The sequence below is a fragment of the Neltuma alba genome, unplaced genomic scaffold, assembly GCF_004799145.2.
Source record: "Neltuma alba isolate B1F8T4 unplaced genomic scaffold, ASM479914v2 tig00005463_pilon, whole genome shotgun sequence".
Taxonomy (NCBI): Eukaryota; Viridiplantae; Streptophyta; class Magnoliopsida; order Fabales; family Fabaceae; genus Neltuma; species Neltuma alba.
The window spans coordinates 1-23,338 of NW_021634120.1; the positions used below are offsets into that span (position 1 = coordinate 1).

Below are 23,338 nucleotides of genomic sequence, written 5' to 3' on the forward strand. Positions count from 1 at the left end.
TTTTCTTCTCCTTTTGAATTTTTTTTTTCTTTTCAGGATTTCTTGTATTTTTAACTTATAGTCGCTTTAATTAAAAATTTTCTTATACGTAAAAAAAAAAAAACAAATCACCTTTTAGGATTGATTATGTTTTATAATTAATTTTAATCTTAAATTTTTTCAGGTTTTTGGAAGCTAGCTTTTATGGAAAGTTCTTCAAGGATGAGACGATGTCTGAGGAGGAATTACGAAGGGACAGATCATTTAGGTGCTGCTGCTAATTATGATGATTATTCTGTGGAGAGAAAGGACCAGAGTGCTCCAGTTTTGTCAGCAGAAGCAATCTCAATAGAAGAACTCGAAGAAGATGACGAGCATGCAGAAATTACGGATGGGAATGGTGTGGTCGTTGATATTGAATTGAAGGGAGAGAATGAACCCAGAACTTCTGAATCAGCTGAGCAAGCCCTGCATGCATCTATTGAATCTACTGGTGCTCAGCTTGCAAGTGATGAAAATTTTGTCCAGAATTCATCAGTGATTGCCCCTGGTTTTTTTTAGTGAACTTGATGAAGAATTGTTATTGAGCTGCCGTCATCAATGGTCCGGCCACTTAAGGTTGTTCAGGGAACCTTCCAAGTAAGTTTTATGGGCTTAAGTTGGAAGTTGCTTATATTTTAAAGAGAGCTAACAATTTGGTCTGTGAACTGCGATGCCCATGTAGCTTTAGTCTCTTGAAAACTAATTTAGTGAGTGCACAAGACCATCGTGGCAGCTAACACTTGTAGAAATTTAGTGCTTTACATGCTATGAGTTTATTAGTTATTTTAGAACTGGGTCATCTATTCACTAAAGCTGAATAGATTTAACTATATTGCTGAGATCTAATAATACAAACTTCTATTTTAAGCTGGTGTGTATAAATATGTGGTTATTGGCAGGAATGAATAAAAATTCCAGAAAGCTGGGTGAGAAGAATTGGAGAAAAAACTTTTGCTCCAAATTGGACACCCTGCTTTTGGCACATGAAAATGACTATTGTGTACACCAAATCTTGCTCGTGGGGGTTATCAGATGTCTCTCCACTTGACATGATGGATGAGCCTTTTCACTTTAAAAATTAAAATAATCATAGATAACAACCCAAGTTGACGGTGCTTATATTGAAAGACAGTAATGGTGAAAAAGCAGTATGACGAGCTTGAACTTTCCTCCCATCAAGGTGACAAGTGGAGAGACAATCAATAAAGCCAACATGGAAGATTTGCTAAACATGATGCTCATTTTCATGCCTCAAGATGAAACAACCCAATCGCCTATTTGTTGGTCCAGTTTTGTTTTATCCTTTTTTATCGTAAATTTTAATTTATTAAAGAAATGGTCATGAAGTTTTGCTGCATTATAGGTCATGAAAAATTCCAGTTGCTTAGTTCAGTTCTTATTTAATTGATGTTAAATTGAGAAATAATCAAGAATATGCAAAATTTGTTGAATGTGGTTTTGATGTCTTCTACCTTGGGTCATTTCCACCAAAGTCAATTGAAAAGATTTGGTAAAGAGAAGGGAATACAAAGTTTCGTAGCATTGCATGGTCCTTGGGGTTCTGAGGTTTGTCTTGATGGAAAGAAATGTCTGTTTCACTGTTTCTGACGGCCAAGGAGATTGGGAAGCTTTGTTTCATTCAATAATTTTTCCATTTTAATTTAGAATTTGTCTTATATAGTTTTGTGTCAGAATCGAATTAATTTTCTTTATTTGAGGTCTTTTTATCCTATAACTTTGTTGATGTGTTCTTTTCCTATCGTTTATGCGGATTCTTTTATATTGAAGTACTAGGTAGCAATTATTTGTGGGATATTCCAAGCATACAATTCTGTACTTGCGCTGATATCATTTTTTGAGTGTACCATTTGAGCTAATATTCTTGTTCATGAAATTTCATGAAACTTTTATTTCAAGGGAAAGATATGTAAAATATTTTGCATGTCTTTGCTAAGCTATGCTATGTGTAGTAACGCTGAGTGCCCTTCTCTGGTTGAAGGTAACCACAAGAAGGATAAATTTTATAGTTGATAACAGTGAGATTAGCACCCCAAAGGAAGGGCTAGACCCCAGTTTTGAGGAAGGAGACCGAGAAAAGGACCGCAGCTGGTCAATGTCAACTCTTCATCAAATTTATAGCCGAAGGTGAGCCTCTCTCTTGCTCGCAAATTAAAAACTATTTAAGACTTTCTCCTTGTTTTGTATATACTTGCATTCAAGTCTGAGTATATCAACTTAGGTGGTATCTATCCAAGAGGAAATAGTTTAAATCAGCTCCAAAGTTGAGATTATATTGGGTTATTTTAATCTATCCAGCCTTATACAATGAACAGAATGGAGCCTATCTGTCTTCTGCTAGACCCTGAAGCCTCCTAATTTATATTCGTTTTTATTTTCATTAATTCCCTGAGAAGGGAAATTTTTATTCCTTCGAAATAAATCTGGAGCTTGATGTTCCTTTAAAGTTGAAGTTGCTTGTTTGGATATCAGCAAAGAATAGGTTTCAATATAATGGCATCTTTCAAAATTATAGATAACTCTGGTTGGTGGGAAGTGCTTGAATTTTCAGGGTTCCTTCTGTCCTCTATATATGTTTATATTCGTGGCATGTCTCAGATATCTCTGCTTCCGTGTCTTGTTCTCTTCACTTATTGGTTCTTATTCAGGAGGACATTTTATCTTCTCATATACTTCACGTTCCATCTTGAAATTTCTTCCAAGAGTTGATAGAATACTTTCTTTTTCTTAAATGCTGAAGTATCTGCTTTTGAAGATTTTGTCCAGTCAATTTTTCTAAATGTTGGTTTCTGCTTCAGATATCTCCTTAGAAGAAGTGCTTTGGAGCTCTTTATGGTTGACCGATCAAACTTCTTCTTTGACTTTGGGGTACTTATTAGATGCACCGCTTTTGTAGTTCTCATAGCACTGTAATTCTGGCTGTTTCTCTGATAATTCGGAATTTTGTGCTGATAATCCTACTCTTTATCTGTCTTTGTCCTCTTTTCCTCTTCAGAGTATTGAGGGGCGAAAAAATGCATATCGAGCAATTGTCCAAGCACGTCCTCCTCATTTAAACAACATGTATTTGGCTACGCAGGTTGAATCCTTTCGGTGACTCTATTCTTCTCTTTCATTTTCTTTTTTCTCTCCCTTTCTGTCTGGTCTTATGATCAGTATTTCCGTAAATGTACTTTAGTTCTAGCTTGGCGTTCTCTGCAGTTTAGTCTTTTATAAAGGATTGATACTTTTGGTCCAAGAATATGAAAAATTAACTCTCTTTTTCTTAGCAGAGACCTGAACAACTTTTAAAAAGAACCCAACTTATGGAACGCTGGGCAAGATGGGAGGTATGAAGCAGGCCTTAATTCATTCAATATGCACTGTTTCATAGTTTGCATCCTCAGAGGTATATGAAGTTCATCTTGTCCTTGTGCAGATCAGCAATTTTGAATATTTAATGCAGCTCAATACATTGGCTGGACGTAGTTATAATGATATCACTCAGGTTGATCTTCACTTTTAATGTAGTTCTATTATTAATCTCTTGCCTCATATCCTTATTCCGTTAATAATAGTATTACTGCTATGCGTACCTGGCAGTATCCAGTCTTCCCCTGGGTCCTTTCTGATTACAGCTCAAAGAGCTTGGATCTTTCTAATCCTTCGTGTTACCGAGATCTGTCAAAGGTTCTTTTCCTGAATGTTCTCTCAATCAGTTAATGTTTTCCTATTTTTCATTATTTTTTATTTGTTGCTAAAGCATTTTATTTTATTGCAGCCTGTTGGTGCACTGAACTCTGATCGACTAAAAAAATTTCAAGAGAGATACTCTAACTTTGATGATCCAGTCATCCCCAAATTCCATTATGGATCACACTATTCGAGTGCAGGAACGGTGGGTTTACCCTTCATTTTCCTGCTCTTTTTTTTGGTCCTTATCACAGTAGATTATTAGTCTTGTAGTGTACAGGTTTTTAGTAGTTAGCTTTTCTGAGAGGGTTTCCTACCATAGTTGGGTACCCATCAAAGTGTTCTTTTTTTTAAGTGAATTTGACTGCTTTTTTAATTTCTTCTTTTGTGTTTTCTGATCTATGTAATGTTCTTTTTCAGGTCTTGTATTATCTTGTTCGAGTCGAACCATTTACCACCCTTGCAATACAACTGCAAGGAGGAAAATTTGATCATGCTGATAGAATGTTTTCTGACATTGGTGCTACCTGGAATGGTGTTCTTGAGGACATGAGCGATGTGAAAGATTGGTATATGTTTATTAATATTTCGGCAAAATGATTGTTTGATCTACTTGTTTGCTAAAAGTAGGTAATTTATCTTTCTTTCTTTCTTTTTTTGTGTGTGTGGGGTTAAGTGGGGCTTTCAGAGGACCTATAAGGAGGAACTATTCAAGGATCTTTCATTTGCTTTTAATAAGTTCTAAAATGGTCCTTCATAGGTATCAAAGTCCTTTACATCTATTCAAGTTCTAGCACACAAATGGCGGATTGTGTTTGTCCACATTGTCATGGAGATTTTAGACTTTTGAATTAAATGGGCATGATAATTCTATTACAATTTGGGAAAGGGGCATTTATAGTCCTCTAACTTTATACAATGCTTTAGTTTGGTCCCTTAATTTTAAAACGTACCTTTTCAGCTTTCTAACTCTAACACCATTAGTCTCAAATAATAATCGTTTTAAAAGGTGATTGTTATTTTGAAAATTTTACATCATATATCAGCATTTGAGAATGTTCTGTCCACATTTAAAATTTCCATACTAGCATTTTTAAGAATGACGTTAGGGTTGAAGGACTAAAAATACATTTTCTATAATTAAGGGAAAAAAATGAGACCTTGTGGAAAGGACTGAAAGTGTACTTTTGCCTTGGAATTTTGTGACATGCACTATCATTTCAAAACACTTTGGCTTAAACTTCACTACAGGACAACTATACAAGATGCTGAAACTTGATGAGGATGGCTTTGAGCATTTAACCCCTAGCCAGTTGGTAATAAATGTTATGGCATGTCAGTGACCTGCAGGCCTATTTTAGGCGTGTTATTAAAAATAATTAGTGTTTCAATTTAGCAATATCATGTGTTATTTTGTTTTCAGAATAGTTAAGATATTTTTTAATTAATCTGTTTTGATTCTTCTCCATGATTTTCGAGTGGATGAGCATCCATAATTCTCCTTTTAAGTATTGATGTACTGTTGCTGTTCTTTACTGAAAATTAGCTGTGCGAAACTATGTTGAGGACAATTTCTGATTAAAAGAAAAATGCGAGGTCTTATGAAAGTTCTATCATAATATAATCTCAATCAGATTATTTTCATATGAAATCCGTATGATGGTGATAAGACCCAACCCAGAAACTCTAAACTTTTACTATTTGAAAACAGAATACCCACGAAGATACAACCAAAAGCTAAAAACTCATTACCTTCATAGAACAAACACTAATCTGTCACACATTGAAGGGAGGATGACGGCTACAAATTCAGATTACTACACCACATATACAGAAACAGTAAACAAAGACACAAGCCACAAACCACAGTTAGGACACGCTACCTCCAACTAACAGACTTGCCAAACTTTCGAGAGGTTGGCTCTCTCCTTCCCACAAGGGCCCAGCTCAATACAAAAGTTCTCCTCCTCCGGCTGACCCCAAGAGGACGATTTATAGACCACAAAAAGTGACTTTCCCGACCCTCTCATAGCCCTGACCATAGTCACCCTACAGCAACCCTACTTTTCTACTTCTTTCTCCAAAATAGGAAGTCAAAGTTCTGACCCACAAAGCATCTTTTCCCTTTTTCATGTATTTTCCTAATTTTCCAAAAGTAATCCTAACAGAAGGTTAGTTTTTACCTGTATCTTAACCAGTTCTTTTTTCAATTTACAATAGGTTCCTGAGCTATTTTACCTCCCTGAAGCTCTCACAAATGGGAATTTGATTGATTTTGGCACCACGCAATTGGGAGAGAAGCTTGGTATGCTTATTGAGATTGTGTTTGTTTTTTGGGAAGAACTTTGCTCGCATTAAAGGATTGATCTCTTTTCTATTTTCTTCTATCATATTAGATGCTGTTAAACTTCCTCCTTGGGCTGAGAGTCCAATTGATTTCATCCATAAGCATCAGATGGCGCTCGAGAGTGAATATGTATCTGCTCATTTGCATGAGTGGATTGACCTCATTTTTGGGTGGGTTTCGCCTGCATGTATTTATGTGTGCTCTTTCTCTTATGTAATTTTCACAATTACTCGTTTGCAATGTCAATATTTGATTTGAATCTCTCTCTGGATTTACATTTTTCTTGGGGATTTCATTGATGATTTATTGCTAGCATCTATGTAAATGATTTGGACCATGTAGGTACAAGCAACGAGGTAAAGAAGCTATTGGAGCAAATAATGTTTTCTTTTACATTACTTATGAAGGAGCAGTGGATATTGATAAAATTTCTGACCCAGTAAGTCTCTGTTGCTCTTAAAATTTAATCAATTGGTATTTGAGAAATGATTTGCATGAATGATACACGAAGCAATATAATATTCCAATAAATTATTTTTTTAAAACCTGAACAGATTGTGGGGACAAAAGTCTGTTTTTTGGGCTATGAGGAGTGCAGTTGGGGAACCCCTACAACCCCTTCGTTCTTTACCGTGGTGTGTATGTGCTTGGTTGAATGAATCATAAGTGTAGATGATAGAGACCTTATAAGGGGCATTCAGGTGGAACAGAAGGGATTGTGGTGTCCCATTATCAGTTTGCAGATGACCTTATAAGGGGCATTCGGGTAGATAATAGATTATTGAATGAATCATAAGGGTATTTTGATTACCAAAACATGTGCAGTTAGGATTGCCATGAAAAAGCCCAACCAGACACGTGCAGATTGGTAATGAGATCTCGATTACCATTACAGTGGAGGCTAGGCAATGTATCAAACAAGCCCTAATGGCTTCTATCTATTCATCTAAGGACTGTCTCTTGGGATGATGACCCGTTAATCAAGTCAGTCTTTATTGCAAATCTGTTTAGGAATTATCAATATCAATTTATTTTATAGAATTAGATGCTCCCAATAGATATTTTATTTAACATATGGAGAAGGTACTTATAGCCGTAGGACCTAGGTTTAGCAGATACACTAGGGCTGGCCAGATTACAATAGAATCTAGGTAAATCAAAGTAACAAATCAACAACTCAAAAATCAAATTAATAATCCGTGATTCTAGGGATCACTTAAAATACTAATCTGATTAATTAAAATAGAATATGGGCTTAAGGCCCAAGGGCGTTGAACTCAACACTCCCCCTCAAGTTAGCAAATAGATGTCTATCATACCAGCTAGCTTATGAGTTCTTCAAATTGTGATTTTGCTACTGTTTGGTAAAGAGATCTCCTACTTGACAATGTGAAGGAACATGAGCTAGTTCAATAATTCCTGCATCTTCCTTCTCTTTGATAAAGTGCTTGTCAATATCCACATGCTTTGTTCTTTCATGATGAATTGGATTTCTAACCATAGCAATAGCAGACGTACTATCACACCTTAGTCTTGTAGGTGTGCTCGGTGCCAGCCTCAAGTCTCTTAGCACCCAGATTATCCATAACCCTTCACAAACTCCTTGAGCCAAGGCTCGTAGTTCAACACTGCTTCTGGAGACTACTGTCTGTTTCTTATTTCTTCATGTTACCAGATTGCCACACACCATAGTACAGTAACCTGAAGTAGATCTTCTATCCGGTAGAAAACCTCCATGATCAGCATCAGTGTACACAATTATCTCCTGAGTCTTGCCTTTAGCAAAGTAGAGACCTCAGCCTGCGATCATTTTTAAGTAATGCAAGATTCTGTGGACAGCATTCATATGTTCTTCTAAAGGTTCATTTGTGAACCACTAACAACACCAACCGCATAGCTTATGTCAGGAGGAGTATGAGAAAGGTACAGAAGTTTACCAACTGGTTTTTTATATCTATCACCATCAACAGGAATTGATTCCTTCTTTGGTCACCTTTTGCCCCTGCTGAGATTCCTTCTTCTTCTTCCTCCTCCCTTTTGTCATCAAGCTTGCAGCAGGTTCCATTGGCATCTCAGGTGGTTTAGCTCCCAGCATTCTTGTTTCTCTCAACAAATCCAGGGTATACTTCCTTTGTGAGACAACAATTCCATCTTGAGATCGTGCTACTTCCATTCTTAGGAAATTTCTGAGGCCTCCCAGGTCCTTGACCTCAAATTCTTGTTCTAGGAATATCTTGGGTTTTGCAATCTCATTTGTGTCATTACCAGTCAAGATTATATCATCAACATAAATGATAAGGATTGCTACCCTACCTCTTGAGTGTTTTTGTAGGAAATCACGGTGATTAAGGAGATTTGATATGCCATTATTATAGGAGTTTAAATTTCAAATTGTTTCCAGATTACAGTAGCTTGATTCTCGGCCCCTCTTTAATAGGCCTGTTGTATTCATTCTGTATATAATCACTCCTGTACATACCGAATATGATTAAGGAAGAAGTTTACTCCATTGTCGTCTCCTTTCCTTCATGGTATCAGAGCAAGGGGGGGCGACATCTGAATCTTCCGACACTGAGATGGAGTCGAACACGCAGCCAGAGACGATACCCAAAAAATCGGCTCAGGCAACTGGCGATTCCTCCGCAAATGGCGCCTCGCGCCTCGTCGCTGCTGGGTTTGAAGGCTCGGCGGTACTCATTGTTCCAGAAAAACTCTCGGGAGAGAATTACCGAGAGTGGGCTCAATCCATGCGCCTCGCACTCGACGGTCGTGGCAGGCTTGGACACGTCACCGGCGAGACAGCTCCTCCTCCACCGTCTGATGTCAACGCATTGAGGAGCTGGAGATCCGAAAATGCATTAGTGTCCTCCTGGTTGGTGAATGCGATGATTCCCACGGTGAAGAAGAGCTTCATGTTCTTACCGACTGCACGAGACATCTGGGAAGCCGCGAGAGAAGCGTACGGGGACGGTCAAAGTGCTGCCCAAATATTCGAAATAAAGACCAAGCTGTGGCAGTTGAGGCAAGACTCCCGTAGCCTGAATGAATACTACCTGGAAAAGGTTTCTTTATGGCAGGAATTAGACTTAATCAGTGAAGAAAAGTGGCGGTGCGCAGAGGATGCCACTAGTCACAGAAAGAAAGTTGAGGAGGAGCGCTTGTTTGAACTACTCGCTGGACTAAATTCAGCATTTGATGATATTAGGGGACGGATTCTAAGCCAAGAACCACTGCCATCAGTCCGTGAAGGATTCGCAATACTACGCAGAGAAGACTCACGGAGGAAGGTCATGCTCACGGGAGACCCAGCACCCAGAAATAGTGCCACCGAGGTATCTGCCCTTGCTGCCCGCTTTGTTGAACAACGACATGGCAAGAATCGCCCCATTTGTGAACACTGCAAAAAGACAGGACACACTAAGGAAACCTGCTGGGATTTACATGGGAAGCCACCTGATTGGAAGCCCAAGAAGGGTAGGGGCCGTGGTTTTGTGGCAGAAGCTTCAAGGACTGATGAACCAAGTACCTCCTCGTCAATCCAAAACAGTGACCCACTCAACAAAATTCTGGAAATGCTTACCACTATGCAGAATAATCAACAATCTCAGAAACAGCCTACTGCTACGGTGGTCAAACGAGGTAATTTCTTCAAAGCATTGGCAACCATTAAAGGTATGAGTACTGGTAATTGCTGGATAATAGACTCAGGGGCTTCCGACCATATGACAGATGATGCTTCGTTATTTTCTTCTTACACTCCCGCTAAGACTCGACTCACTGTTAAGATTGCTGATGCTTCTGATTCTCTAGTAGTTGGCATTGGAAGTGTTAAAATTTCTGCCACTTTAACGCTTCGCTGTGTACTTCATGTCCCAAATTTGAAATGTAACTTAATATCTGTTAGCCAATTAGCAAGGGATGAACGGTGTAACGCTAATTTCTTTGCTACTCATTGTGTATTTCAGGATCTGCTCACGGGGATGACGATTGGCACTGCGAAGGTGTTTGATGGACTTTACTACTTAGATGAAAGTAATGATCAGCATGTTAAGTTTTGTAATAAAGTGTCTCTCCCTAGGACTAGTGAATTGGAGTTATGGCACAAACGTTTAGGACATCCAAATATTCATTACATGTCTCAAATGTTTCCCTCAATTTGCTCAAATAAAGATTGCACTAATTTTTGTTGTGACTCTTGTGAATTGGCCAAACATCATCGAACCTCTTTTCAACGGGTTCCTTATCAGGCTTCCACACCTTTTGCAACTATCCATAGTGACTTGTGGGGTCCCTCACGTGTGTCCAATCGCACTCATTCAAAATGGTTTGTCTCATTTATCGATGATCACACACGGGTCAGTTGGGTTTTCTTACTTAAAGATAAAACTGAGGTCTATCAAACTTTCATAGATTTCTACCATATGATCCAAACCCAGTTTCAAACCACCATCAAAACTCTTCACACTGACAATGGCACAGAGTACTTCAATAAGAGCCTCACTACTTTCCTAAAAGATCACGGCATTTCCCATAAAAGCTCCTGCCCTTATAGTCCTCAACAGAACGGTATCGCAGAACGAAAAAACAGGCACATTCTTGAAACTGCTAGGGCACTTATGTTCAGTACTAATGTCCCAAAATACTACTGGAGTGATGCTGTTCTCACAGCCACATTCCTCATAAATAGAATGCCCAGCAAACCCCTGTCTTTTCGCACACCTTTACAAGTCCTACATGATCACTACCAAATTCCATACCTAGCAAACACCTTACCCTTGAGAGTATTTGGTTGCACTACTTATGTTCACCTTCATCACTCAAACAAACTTGACCCTAAGGCCCTACGCTGTATCTTTCTCGGTTACTCTGCCTCTCAAAAGGGATACAAGTGTTATGATCCAGCAACAAAACGCCTCTTTGTCACTTGTGATGTCAGTTTCCATGAAACCATTCCCTACTATCCTAAACATTCAATTCAGGGGGAGAATTGGAGCGAATTGAATGACAAAAGTGACACCACCAGTATCCCCATTATACCTGATCTACAGCTGGAACTGGAACCCCAACTCATGTCCAAATTGCCTTTAGAAACCTTACTTGACAACCCCACACCTGAGGAACACGAAAAAGAGGAAGTGCCTAGTGATACAGGAAAATCTAATCCAGGGGGAGACACTACCAAAGCTGTAAAATTCTATACAAGGAAAAACAAGATAAGTGAAGTCCCTCAGGCACCCCGTATGCGCCAAGAAGCAGAACCGGAGGCAGACCTGGAAAAAAGGCAAGAGGTAGCTAATGATGAGGAGCCACATAGTAGTAATGAGAAAGTTGATCTTGATTTGCCTATTGCAGTGAGGAAACAGCCTAGAACAAGGCATCCAATCGAAAGATTTGTTTCATATAAAGCACTTTCCTCGAAGTATCATGCCTTTATCTCTCATCTCGACAGTGTCAAAGTTCCAAATAACATAGATGAAGCACTCGCCATTCCTGAATGGAGGCAAGCAGTTATAGAGGAAATGGAGGCTTTGAAAAGAAATGGAACATGGGAGGTAGTAGATCTACCAAAAGGCAAGAAACCAGTTGGTTGCAAGTGGGTGTTTACCCCTAAATATCTAGCCGATGGTACCCTTGACAGGTATAAAGCAAGACTTGTTGCACAAGGCTTCTCTCAAGTGTATGGGCTGGATTATACAGAAACTTTTGCCCCTGTAGCGAAGTTAAATACAGTCAGAATCCTCTTGTCACTAGCAGCAAATCTAGATTGGTCGTTGCACCAACTAGACGTCAAAAATGCCTTTCTCAATGGAGAGTTGAAAGAAGAAGTGTACATGAAGTTACCTCCAGGATTTCCCGGAAGGACATCAAGGCAAGTCTGCAAACTCAGAAAGTCGCTGTATGGACTAAAACAGTCCCCTCGTGCATGGTTTGATCGCTTCACTCAAGTCCTAAGAACTCAAGGTTACATTCAGGGCCAAAGTGATCATACCCTATTCTTTAAACACCAGCATGCAAAAATCACAGTTCTAGCTGTGTATGTGGATGACATTGTACTTACAGGGGATGATCTTACAGAAATTGATAGAATTAAGGGAGCACTGGCACAAGAATTCCAAATTAAAGACCTAGGAGAGATGAAGTACTTTCTTGGAATGGAAGTAGCTAGATCAAAAAAGGGGATTTATATTTCACAACGAAAATATATCCTGGATCTCCTAAAGGAAACTAATATGATTAGTTGCAGACCAAGTGACACTCCCATCAGAGCTGACAAGATCAGTGATGAAGAAGACTTGGGAAAAAGTGTAGATGTGGGAAGATATCAACGCATGGTGGGGAAGTTGATCTACCTGTCCCACACGCGTCCAGACATAGCATTTGCAGTTAGTATGGTGAGTCAACACTCGCATGATCCGAGACAGAAACACCTTAATGAGGTTTATAGGATCCTACGATACTTGAAAGGCTCTCCAGGGCGAGGACTATTATTCAGCAAATCTGATAAGAGGAAGGTTGAAATGTTTACAGATGCTGACTGGGCAGGTGACCAGGATGACCGAAAATCAACCTCAGGGTATTGCACCTTTGTTTGGGGCAATCTTGTCACATGGCGAAGTAAAAAACAGAGTGTGGTCGCTCGAAGTAGTGCAGAAGCGGAATTCAGAGCCATAGCTCTTGGAATCTGTGAAGGTATATGGGTGAAACGGGTACTTGAAGAGTTAAGGATGAATGTTAACCTACCCATTAAACTCTATTCGGATAGCATGGCCGCCATTAACATCTCACACAACCCAGTTCAGCACGATCGAACAAAGCATGTGGAGATAGATAGACATTTCATAAGGGAAAAAATTGATGGAGGAACAATTGATCTGAGATACATTCCCTCAAGGGAACAAACAGCAGATTTACTCACAAAGGGGTTAGCCAAAGACAAATTTGAATACCTTGTTGGCAAGTTGGACATGACTGACATTTATGATCCAACTTGAGGGGGAGTGTAGGAAATCACGGTGATTAAGGAGATTTGATATGCCATTATTATAGGAGTTTAAATTTCAAATTGTTTCCAGATTACAGTAGCTTGATTCTCGGCCCCTCTTTAATAGGCCTGTTGTATTCATTCTGTATATAATCACTCCTGTACATACCGAATATGATTAAGGAAGAAGTTTACTCCATTGTCGTCTCCTTTCCTTCAGTTTTACAAACAGAGTGTGATCAGATTGGCATTGAGTAAATCCAGCCTTCTTTACTGACTTAGTAAACCTCTCAAACCAGGCTCTAGGTGACTGTTTCAAGCCATAGAGAGGTTTTTGAAGCCTGCATGATAGCCCAGGGTTGTTATACTCAGATAATCCTTATGGAACGTCCATGTACACTTCTTCTTCTAGGTCCCCATTCAGAAAAGGATTTTTTACATCAAGTTGATGTAAGGGCCAATCCAAATTGGTTGCTAGTGATAGGAGTATTTGAATGGTATTCAGTTTTGCCACTGGGGCAAAAGTCTCTTGGTAATCTACACTATATGTCTGAGAGTACCTTTTTGCCACTAATCTGGCTTTGTACTTGTTGATTATCCCATTAGGGTTGTATTTCTTGGTGAAAACCCATTTGCAGCCAACTGTTTTCTTTCCTAATGGTAATGTCATGATTTTCCATGTTCCATTTACTTGTAGAGCCCTTAATTCTTCCATGATGGCCTTATGCCAATTTGGGTCTCAGATAGCTTCATCAAAGCTATTGGGTAATCTGTCATCTGCTGTTTTACTAGCAAACTCTGCATACATGGAGATAATCGGTCATATGAAACAAAATCACCAATAGGATGCTGAGTGCATTTTCTTACCCCCTTTCTGAGTGCAATAGGCCACCCAAAATCATCAGAACTTGTAATTGGAGTTGAGTCTTGGCGCTGCCCACTACTAGAGGCTTCTTCTGGATTTATACTTGTTTCTTCACTTTCAGATTCTGCATCATTTAGATCTGTTCCTCTACTATTCTGAGAGGTGTCACTAGTGTCTTCCAAATTTCCACTGTCTGCCCTCGGACTTGCCATATCCTCTTCCATTTCAGGTCTGGTTCTGGTATTTGGAGCAGGAATTTGTGAGTTTAGTTCTTGGGTTTGGGTATTTGGCTCAGATCTAGTGGTGAAGATTTCAAGAAACTCCCATTCCCTCTCAGATTGCCCCTGAATGGGTGTTTTGGTATAGAAGCTAAGAGTTTCACTGAATGTGATGTTCATGGTAACAAAAAAATTTTTGAGAGTGAGTAAGTAACATTGATATCCCTTTTGAGTATAAGAATAACCCAAAAATATGCATTTATAAGCCCCAGGATCAAGTTTCCCACTAGAATCGTTGTGAACATAGGCCACGCACCTAAAGACTTTCTCGAGTAAGTTATTTTGGAATGGATTGGTAGGGGAAGTTTTGGTTAGAAGCTGAATGGGAGTCTTAAAGTTTAGTATTTTGGAGGGGAGTTTATTAATCAAGTGGACAGCAGTGAGAAGGGCCTCTCCTCAGTAATATTTTGGAACATTAGGAGTCATCATAAGAGCCCCAGTTGCTTCTAAGAGATGCTGGTTTTTCCTTTCAGCGGTTCCATTTTGTTGGGGTGTGTTGACGTAGCTTGTTTGGTGGATAATACCTTGGCCTTTTAGGTAGGTCTGAAGAGTGGAGTTAGTATATTCGGTTCCATTGTCACTACGTAGTACTCTGATGGAAGTTTTAAACTGGTTTACAATCATTTTGTGGAAGTTTAGGAAGGTTTGAGTGAGGTCAGATTTTTCTTTAAGAGGTACAACCAGGTAACCCGTGTGTGATCGTCAATAAAAGTGACAAACCATTTGCAATGGGTTAGATTTGCAACTCATGAAGGGCCCCAAAGTCACTGTAAATTAATGCAAAGGGCTCAGAGAATTGATGAGGATAGTGATAATAAGAATTCTTTGTATGCTTAGACAACTGACACACTTCACATGGAATTAAATCAGAAATTTTATTCATAAACTTTGGAAATAACTTTGACATGTACTTAGAGATAGGATGACCTAGTCTATAGTGCCATAACAACACATCTTCATTAGAAATCTGAGTAGAAAAACACTTTCCAGCAGCAACATTCAGGTTTTCCTAAGGATTTTAGATGAGATTGATCTTCCACACAATATAACCCCTCTAGTACTTCAGCGGCGCCAATCGTCTTCCCCAACTCCAAGTCCTGAAACACACACCGAACAGCAGAGAAATTAACATGACAATTCTGTGATACAGTGACTTTATTCATTGATATAAGATTGCATTTCAAATCTGGAGCATATAACACATCTGTGAGCAGCAGATTATCAAACAAGGATGCTTCTCCAATTCCTTTAACCTTTATAAACTTCCCATCAGCTACTTTAATAAACATTGGATGAGGACAAGGCTTTGCATTGTTAACAAGTTTCAGATTACCAGTCATGTTATCAGTAGCCCCTGAATCAACTATGCACATATGTCCATGATGAACATTAGTTTTGGGGGCTAGAATGGCATTACCTGTGTAAGCAACATTACCAGTAGCTACTAACTTTTCTCTAGTATCATGCTTTTCAAGTAATTTTCTAAGGAAATCTGCTTCTTCCTTAGTCATGGAGCACCCAGTCTCGGCTCCAAGTTCAGCATTGTTCGCAAATGCCCTAGTTTCTTGTCTGCCTCTCCCTTTGCCGTTTGAGGCCTTACCATGAAGTTTCCAGCAGACTTCTTTGGTGTGACTAGATTTTTGATAATGATCGCACCACCTGCCGCTCTTCTTGCCTTTGTTATCATTTGATTGGGCTTCCCTTGAGACAAAGGCATTGCTGTCAACTACTGATGGCTTAGATTGCTTGGAGGTAGAGAGCTGTTTTTGGCTCTCTTCTTGCTTTACAATGAAGAATACTTCTCGCAGACTTGGAGTATTTCAGTACTCATAATTCTTCCCCTAGTATCATCGTAGACTAATTGTAGGCTGAGTAAGAATCTGTACACTCTTTTTTTTCCCTTTATCTTGGTGAAAAGTTGAGAATCAGTCAGGCAAGTCCATTCATAGACCTCATAGACGTCAAGTTGTTGCCACAAGGTGAGAAGTTTAGAGAAGTATTCAGTGACAATGAGATTACCTTGTTTCAGGTTGTCAATCTTGGTTTCAATGTCTAGAACAGCAGTCCGGTTTTTCATAGAAGCAAACATGTCTCTCGCTGCCTCCCAAACTTCTTGTGCTGATTGGAACAACAAAAAACTGGCACTAATTTCAGTGGTCATGGAATTGACGAGCCATGATTGTACCATTGAATTCTGTCTTCCATTCACCATACTTCGGGTCTGTAAGTGAAGGTTTTTTCTTTGTTCCTATCAGGTAGTGGGCCATCCCTTTTCCAGTGACATACAGCCTCACTCCGGAGGCCCAAGCAAAAGATAGAGCATCATGTGGCGCTTGGGAACCTCCTGCTGGACTCATTGGCGTTGTGGTGGTTTTGTGCGCCAATGGCAACAGGTTTGCTTGGCCCGGTGGGGCCATTCCAAAACCAAACTGTATCGTTGTCGTGGCTCTGATACCGTATAGAATTAGATGCTCCGAATAGATATTTTATTTAACATATGGAGAAGGTACTTATAGCCATAAGACCTAGGTTTAGGAGATACACTAGGGTCGGCCAGATTACAATAGAATCTAGGTAAATCAAAGTAACAAATCAACAATTCAAAAATCAAATTAATAATCCGTGATTCTAGGGATCACTTAAAATGCTAATCTGATTAATTAAAACAGAATATGGGCTTAAGGCCCAAGGGTGTCGAACTAAACATATTTCTCTTCAAAGTAATGAATAAGCAAACGTTGTGCATTATAGAATTCTCTATGGAGTGCATGTGTGCAAACATTTTCTGGAAACTTCCTTGCATGCTTTTGTCCTTGAATGAATCAAATTTGTTTCTCAAGTCACAACTTGATATTTCTTTTTTGCACATGCCAATATAAAGGTGCAACAACGTGCTACACAAGATCAGATTGCATATTTTGGACAAACTCCGTCTCAACTTCTGACTGTTCCTCACTTGAAGAAGATGCCATTATCAGAAGTTCTTCATTTGCAGGTAACTTTTTAAGCTTGTTTGTTAAATAAATCTCATTGATAGTGATGCAGTCTCACTTTACTAAGCTTCTAATATGCTTGAGCGTAGCCTTGTATCACACATTAAACTCATCTAGTTAATGCTGAATTAAAAATTCATGGTTAAAGCCTGATTAATTTGTTTTGTATAATTATAATGGTAGGAGCCAAAAATGATACTTGAACTCTAAAGTTTAATTTAATACTCTCTCTGGTCCCAAATATAGGCCATTTGAGAAATTAGGTTAGTCTAAAATATAGGGTATCTAATTGTCACGGGAAAAAAAATAGAGGGCATCTATCTAAATGTCTGGAGAATTACTTAATTTGTTCCACCAATGCTTTTCATTGACCACATAGTCAAGTGTTGTTTTCAAGAATAAGGGGGAAGGTGAGAATATATTCTAGTTAGTTAATTAGGGTCATTTATTGGGAAAAAAATTAATTTGAGACAAATTTAATGAATTTAACTGTTTCTTAATTTTGGTGGGATAGTTATTGGTGGCCTACATTTGAGACTGGAAGTAGTATATTTTATGAAGGAGGAAAGTAATGGGCTTCAATTATAGGAGGTAAGACGTAGACAATGTTGATGTTGACCAAGGGCTGAAGAATAGAATTCCATACATGAAATGCGATGTTTTCTACTCTAAAGAAGTTTGTTATTTGCAAAGGATATGTAAATGAACTTATCTAGAGGACACAAGCAAATATGGCCATGTGTGCATTCAACCATGCACCAATAAATAAATGTTATCCACGCATGGGAGCCTTGAGAAAAAAAAAAAAAGGAGAAAAAAAGGGGGGGTTGTTTTAGGTCCATATATGAGATGAATCACTTGATACTTTGAACTCTTTATTAAAAAATTTTGGTATGCAATATTTCAAAATCTGAAATAAAAAGTTGCTATATGTGGAAGCGTCTTTCTTTACATGAAGCAATGCAATTATTACCAGCCGTTGTGCATTAAAATTTTAACCTGTTAGAGACCTAGGAATGCCTTTATTCTTTAAAATATCCCTTATGTGAAAGAGCTTTTGGTCCTGGAGTGAAATAAAGAACCAGCCACGATTTCTTGTTCTGAAATTTGGAGCTGCAAGTTGTGAGCTCTTACTCTTCTCATTTATCATTGAATGAAGAGCTTCTGATGTCATCCCCTTTATCTCAACTTGGAAGCTTAGTTCATTAAGAGAAGATCTATGAGTGACTTGATTCATGTCTTTTTGAGTGATAAAGTTGTTCCTCACAATGTGATATTTATTCTATTCATTCTTATGTCTTTTGTTGATTGCTGCTAAGAGAAAATATGTGGTAGAATTCATTGCCACCCAGCTTGAATTCTTTATTATCAGATCTTGGTTTGATATCCTTCTTTCACTTGACACTTTCCCAACTGTTGATTGTGACTATGAGTGGTTATAATCATAAAGCATGCAATTCTATTCATTGCCAGACAATATTCCGCAATCCAAAAGAAGTCAAACCTTATGCTGTTCCAGCCTCTGACCGCTGCAATGTACCTGCATCTGCTGTTCATGCATCTTCAGACATGGTCGTGGTCGTTGATATGAATGCACCAGCAGCTCGTGTCGCACAACACAAGTGGCAACCCAATACACCTGACGGCCAGGGTACTCCGTTCCTCTTCCAACATGGAAAAGCAACAGGCTCTGCTGGTGGGACACTTATGCGCATGTTCAAAGGCCCTGCAGGCTCTGATGAAGACGGGCATTTCCCCCATGCACAAGCATTTGCTGCCTCTGGAATTAGAAGCACTGCCATTGTCTCTGTTACTTGTGACAGAGAAATTATTACTGGTAAATCTAGTGGAGCCCAAGAATATGCATATATGTTGGCTCTGGCGTCTATTTTCAGAGGAAAAAGTTATTGTTTTAGATGACAACTTACTACAAAATTTAAGACCTTTGGATTAGATTTGTACTCATCCCGTTGATTTATTGCTTAGTGAAATTGAGAATTAGTTATTTGGTTAAATATTCCATATATCTCAAGTTATCTTTACGGAGGGGTTGAACTTGATTGGTTATAGGGACTTTACCGTGTATAGTCTTGTAATATTTGATATTTCCTTGTTCATCCTCCTGTCTTATACTTTCAAAGTTTAAAAACATGGTTCCTCAGTTTATAACGATAGCTCCCCAGCTTAAAACCTTTATCCCCAGCAGATAACGTTGTCTGAATTACCACCTAATGGTCAAGAATAATCAGAGAAAATTGCCCATAAATTACATTTTTGTGGTTCTCCACCCTCATTGAATACCATAATATTTGAATATCAGCTGATAAAAGGGAGTAGGAAAACACTAGATCAAGCATTTCAGATACCAGTATGTTTTAATCCATAATAAAGTATGACAGTTGCGGCATGTAAAACCTCCTTATTTGGAGACAGCTATCTTCTTCCTTCCTTCTTTCTTTCTTTCTTCCTTCCCCCCCCCCCCTCCCCAAATACTTGATTAACACTATACTGATTTTGTGAAAACCTTTTAAAATTATTTAGGACACCTAATATAATTTCTTTGTTATTTGTCATTTATCCTGAATATTTTGGCTTCTTATTAGGTGGACATGCTGATAATAGCATCAGGCTGATATCCTCAGATGGAGCTAAAACCTTAGAAACAGCCTATGCGCACAGTGCTCCTGTAACATGCCTTGGTCTTTCACCGGATAGTAACTACCTGGTGACAGGATCTCGGGATACCACTGTGTTGCTCTGGAGAATACACCGGGCACTCGTGTCAAGCTCAAGTAGTATATCTGAACCTTCGTCTGGCCCAGGCACTCAGCCTTCGACAAGCAGTAATTCCTCATCAAACTTGACAGAAAAGAATCGGAGGTATCGTATTGAAGGTCCCATACATGTACTACGGGGGCACCATAGTGAAGTCACCGGTTGCTGTGTCAGTTCAGATCTAGGAATTGTTGTGTCGTGTTCCCTTTCTTCAGATGTTCTATTGCACACTGTCAGAAGAGGACGTTTAATTAGAAAACTAGTTGGCATTAAGGCTCATACCGTCCGCCTTTCCTCTGATGGTGTTGTTGTGACTTGGAATGAATCAGAGCATACTCTCAGTACCTTCACTCTAAATGGTGTTCTAATTGCTAAAAGACAATTATCTTTCTCTAGCAGGATTAGTTGCATTGAAATTCCTGTTGATGGGAAGAGTGCTTTAATTGGAATTAATCCTCTAGAAAATGGTGGTGTCTATAATAATAGTTGGAACTTGGGCGATGATGATGCTGATTCAGAATCAGAAAAAACTCAAGAAGGCAACAGAATAAGTGTTACATCACCATCTATTTGCTTCCTGGATTTGCACACTCTGGAGGTAAATTATTAAGATGTTTTAATTCAGACGTCTAAAGCAATTATCTTGATTTCTTTCTTCTTCTTTTTTGTTTTTTTTTTGTTTTTTGTTTTTGGGTTTGGTGATCACAATTATCTTGAATCCTAATTCACACATACGGTTTTTTTTATTTCACATCAATTTCAAACTTGCATTTGTCCTGTATTTCACACTCGAAATATTGTCTGCTTATTCCTCACAAAAGAAGTATTCTTTCTGGTAGAACCAACTGTCACTTGCTTTCTGCGGTTTCTTCCTTCCTTATATTTGTCTGGGTCATCCCTAAATTGCATTTTTCTTTATATATTTCTTAGACACATACAGATTTGAATTTCAGTATGCAATGATTAACGTAAAATGAAATGAGATTCATGGTTCAGCCTTTCTCTTAGTCTCAATCCTGCAGTAGCTGTTGCCCACCTCCACCAGGCCGTTTTATTCAGTTCTGACCGATATACTGCACCGCTATTTGTAGGTATTTCATACATTAACGCTGGGAGGAGGACAGGATATCACAGCTCTAGCTTTAAACAAGGATAACACAAATCTTTTGGTCTCAACTTTGGATAAACAGTTGATAATCTTCACTGATCCATCTGTAAGTGAACCATCCTTGTGAGTAGGTTATTGTTTGTGTAGTTTGGAATGTAAGGTGGGTACCTTTCACCATGTATTCGTTTGAAGTAATAGACTTGCTTTTCCTTCAAAATGCTTAAAAGAATTTTCCTAAACAGCATAGGATGGATACTTCTCAACGATGGGACCCACCTTTAAAGTTCATATAACTACCCCAAAGGGCACAGAATCAAACTGCATGAAAATGCTTCGAGTTTGAACTTTTCTGTTAATCCTGAGAGTTTCAGTTAATTCTCAATTTATTCTTTTTAGCCAAAGTTTGTTATTGGGTATTGACATACTCATGGAAGTTGGATGAAACGGACTGAATCGAGAATTTTAAAACTAAAAGCGTTATACTAAATTGTAAGGACTAGCTTTAAATGAAGAGTTATAACCTCTATGCCATGGCTTGTAACTCCGCTAGTTCTTACTCGCAGTTAAGCTTGAAAGTGGTAGATCAAATGCTGAAGCTCGGTTGGGAAGGTGATGGGCTTACACCCCTTATAAAGTCATAGATTTTAGGGCATACAGAACTAAATTACAGATATTCTATAGACAACAATTGTTAGGAATCTTAGTTTTAAGGTTTTTGAGCTCGTGTTTGTGAGCATTTTTGGTTGCATCCCATTGGTTCAGTGATGTCTTGTAATATATGTATCAGACAAGTGTTAGCCCTGGTTATATATAGGTCAAATTTGTTGTAACTGTGGTTCTCTCTTTGCTCTCCCACTTGTACGCAGTATTAGGGCATTACAAGCTTCTGGACGAGGGCTGACCCATTGATTTGTTCTCATTTTTTTAATTATATTGAATGAAAATATAATGGCCTCTTGTTCGGGTAATTCTGTTTCCTCTAAATGTTGAGATTGGTTCTCTTTCGACTGAAATTTCTTGTTTTTTCCCCCACCTGTATGTTAATAGTAATGGGATCAATGAATTTCCACATTTTATTATTTCTTCTGTTAGGTATAGTTCGGTTGAGGAAAAAACTTAGATCAAAGTTGTTTATATTCATTAGGAAAAGTTGTTCAATCATATATGGTCATACGTCTTTTTTTTTTTGGTTTTATATGAATTTATAATTAAATACTACTCTTCTAGTCTTAAATATAAGACCCTTTTTGTAGTATAAATTATATTATAAAAGGGATCTTATATTTAGGACCGGAAGAATATTAAATGTTAATATTTCAAAAATATGATACATGGTCATATAGGATTATAGAATAAGAAACTTGATTGTCTTTAGATTAATTAGTGGTTATAAATATCATCAACTTCTATTATTCGACAAAGTCGTCAATGATGAGCTACATGACTTGAAGTTGCTTAGGATTGGAATTATCGATGAAAATGTAATTTCAAAAATACAAATCAACCCCTTAAAAGAAATATTCCTCCAGTCTTAAATATAATACCTATTTTGTAGTATAAATTATACTACAAAATGAGTTTTATATTTAAGATTGGAGTAGTACTCAACATTTTTTCCTCTGATTCAACTACTATTACTTGGACTAAATATAATTATGCCATAAAGTGGGAAATGAAGAAGGAATTATAACGAAATTGTTTGATATTTTTATTGTATTTTTTCTTTCATGATTGTTATATATATACTCCTTCGGCCTTAAATATAAAATTTATTTTATAGTATAATTTATACTACAAAATGAATTCTATATTTAGAATCAAAACGGTATTAACTATTGGTAATATAATTTTATAGTGGCGAAAAAAAAAAGACAATAATTTTATAGGTTAAAATATATATTTGGTCTTTTAATTTTATACGTAATTTTGATTTAGTCCCTTAACTTTAAAAAATATACTTTTAATCTTTTAATGTTAAAATTATTAACAAAAAATAATAATATGCAGATGTTAAATGTTGATAAAATATTTTTAAATGCTAATATATTAAGTTTAATTTTCACAAAAAACTATGATTGTTAAAAAAATTATTATTTAAACATAATGATTTTAGAGTTAACTAAAAATATACTTTTCAAAGCTACTAAATTAAAACTTTATAGTTAATTAAAGGAAACAATATGTACTTTAGTCAATTTTATATATATAAGTGTATATGTTAAACTTATCATTTCGAAAAGTAAATAATATTTTGAAATAGATGAATAATTATTTTAAAA

The 23,338-nt window shown here is 37.8% G+C and overlaps 1 pseudogene; it reads left to right on the top strand.

Moving 5' to 3' along the window:
* Positions 1-557: 557 nt before the first annotated feature.
* LOC114747807 (BEACH domain-containing protein C2-like) lies at positions 558-22,027 on the top strand (annotated as a pseudogene).
* Positions 22,028-23,338: the final 1,311 nt, after the last annotated feature.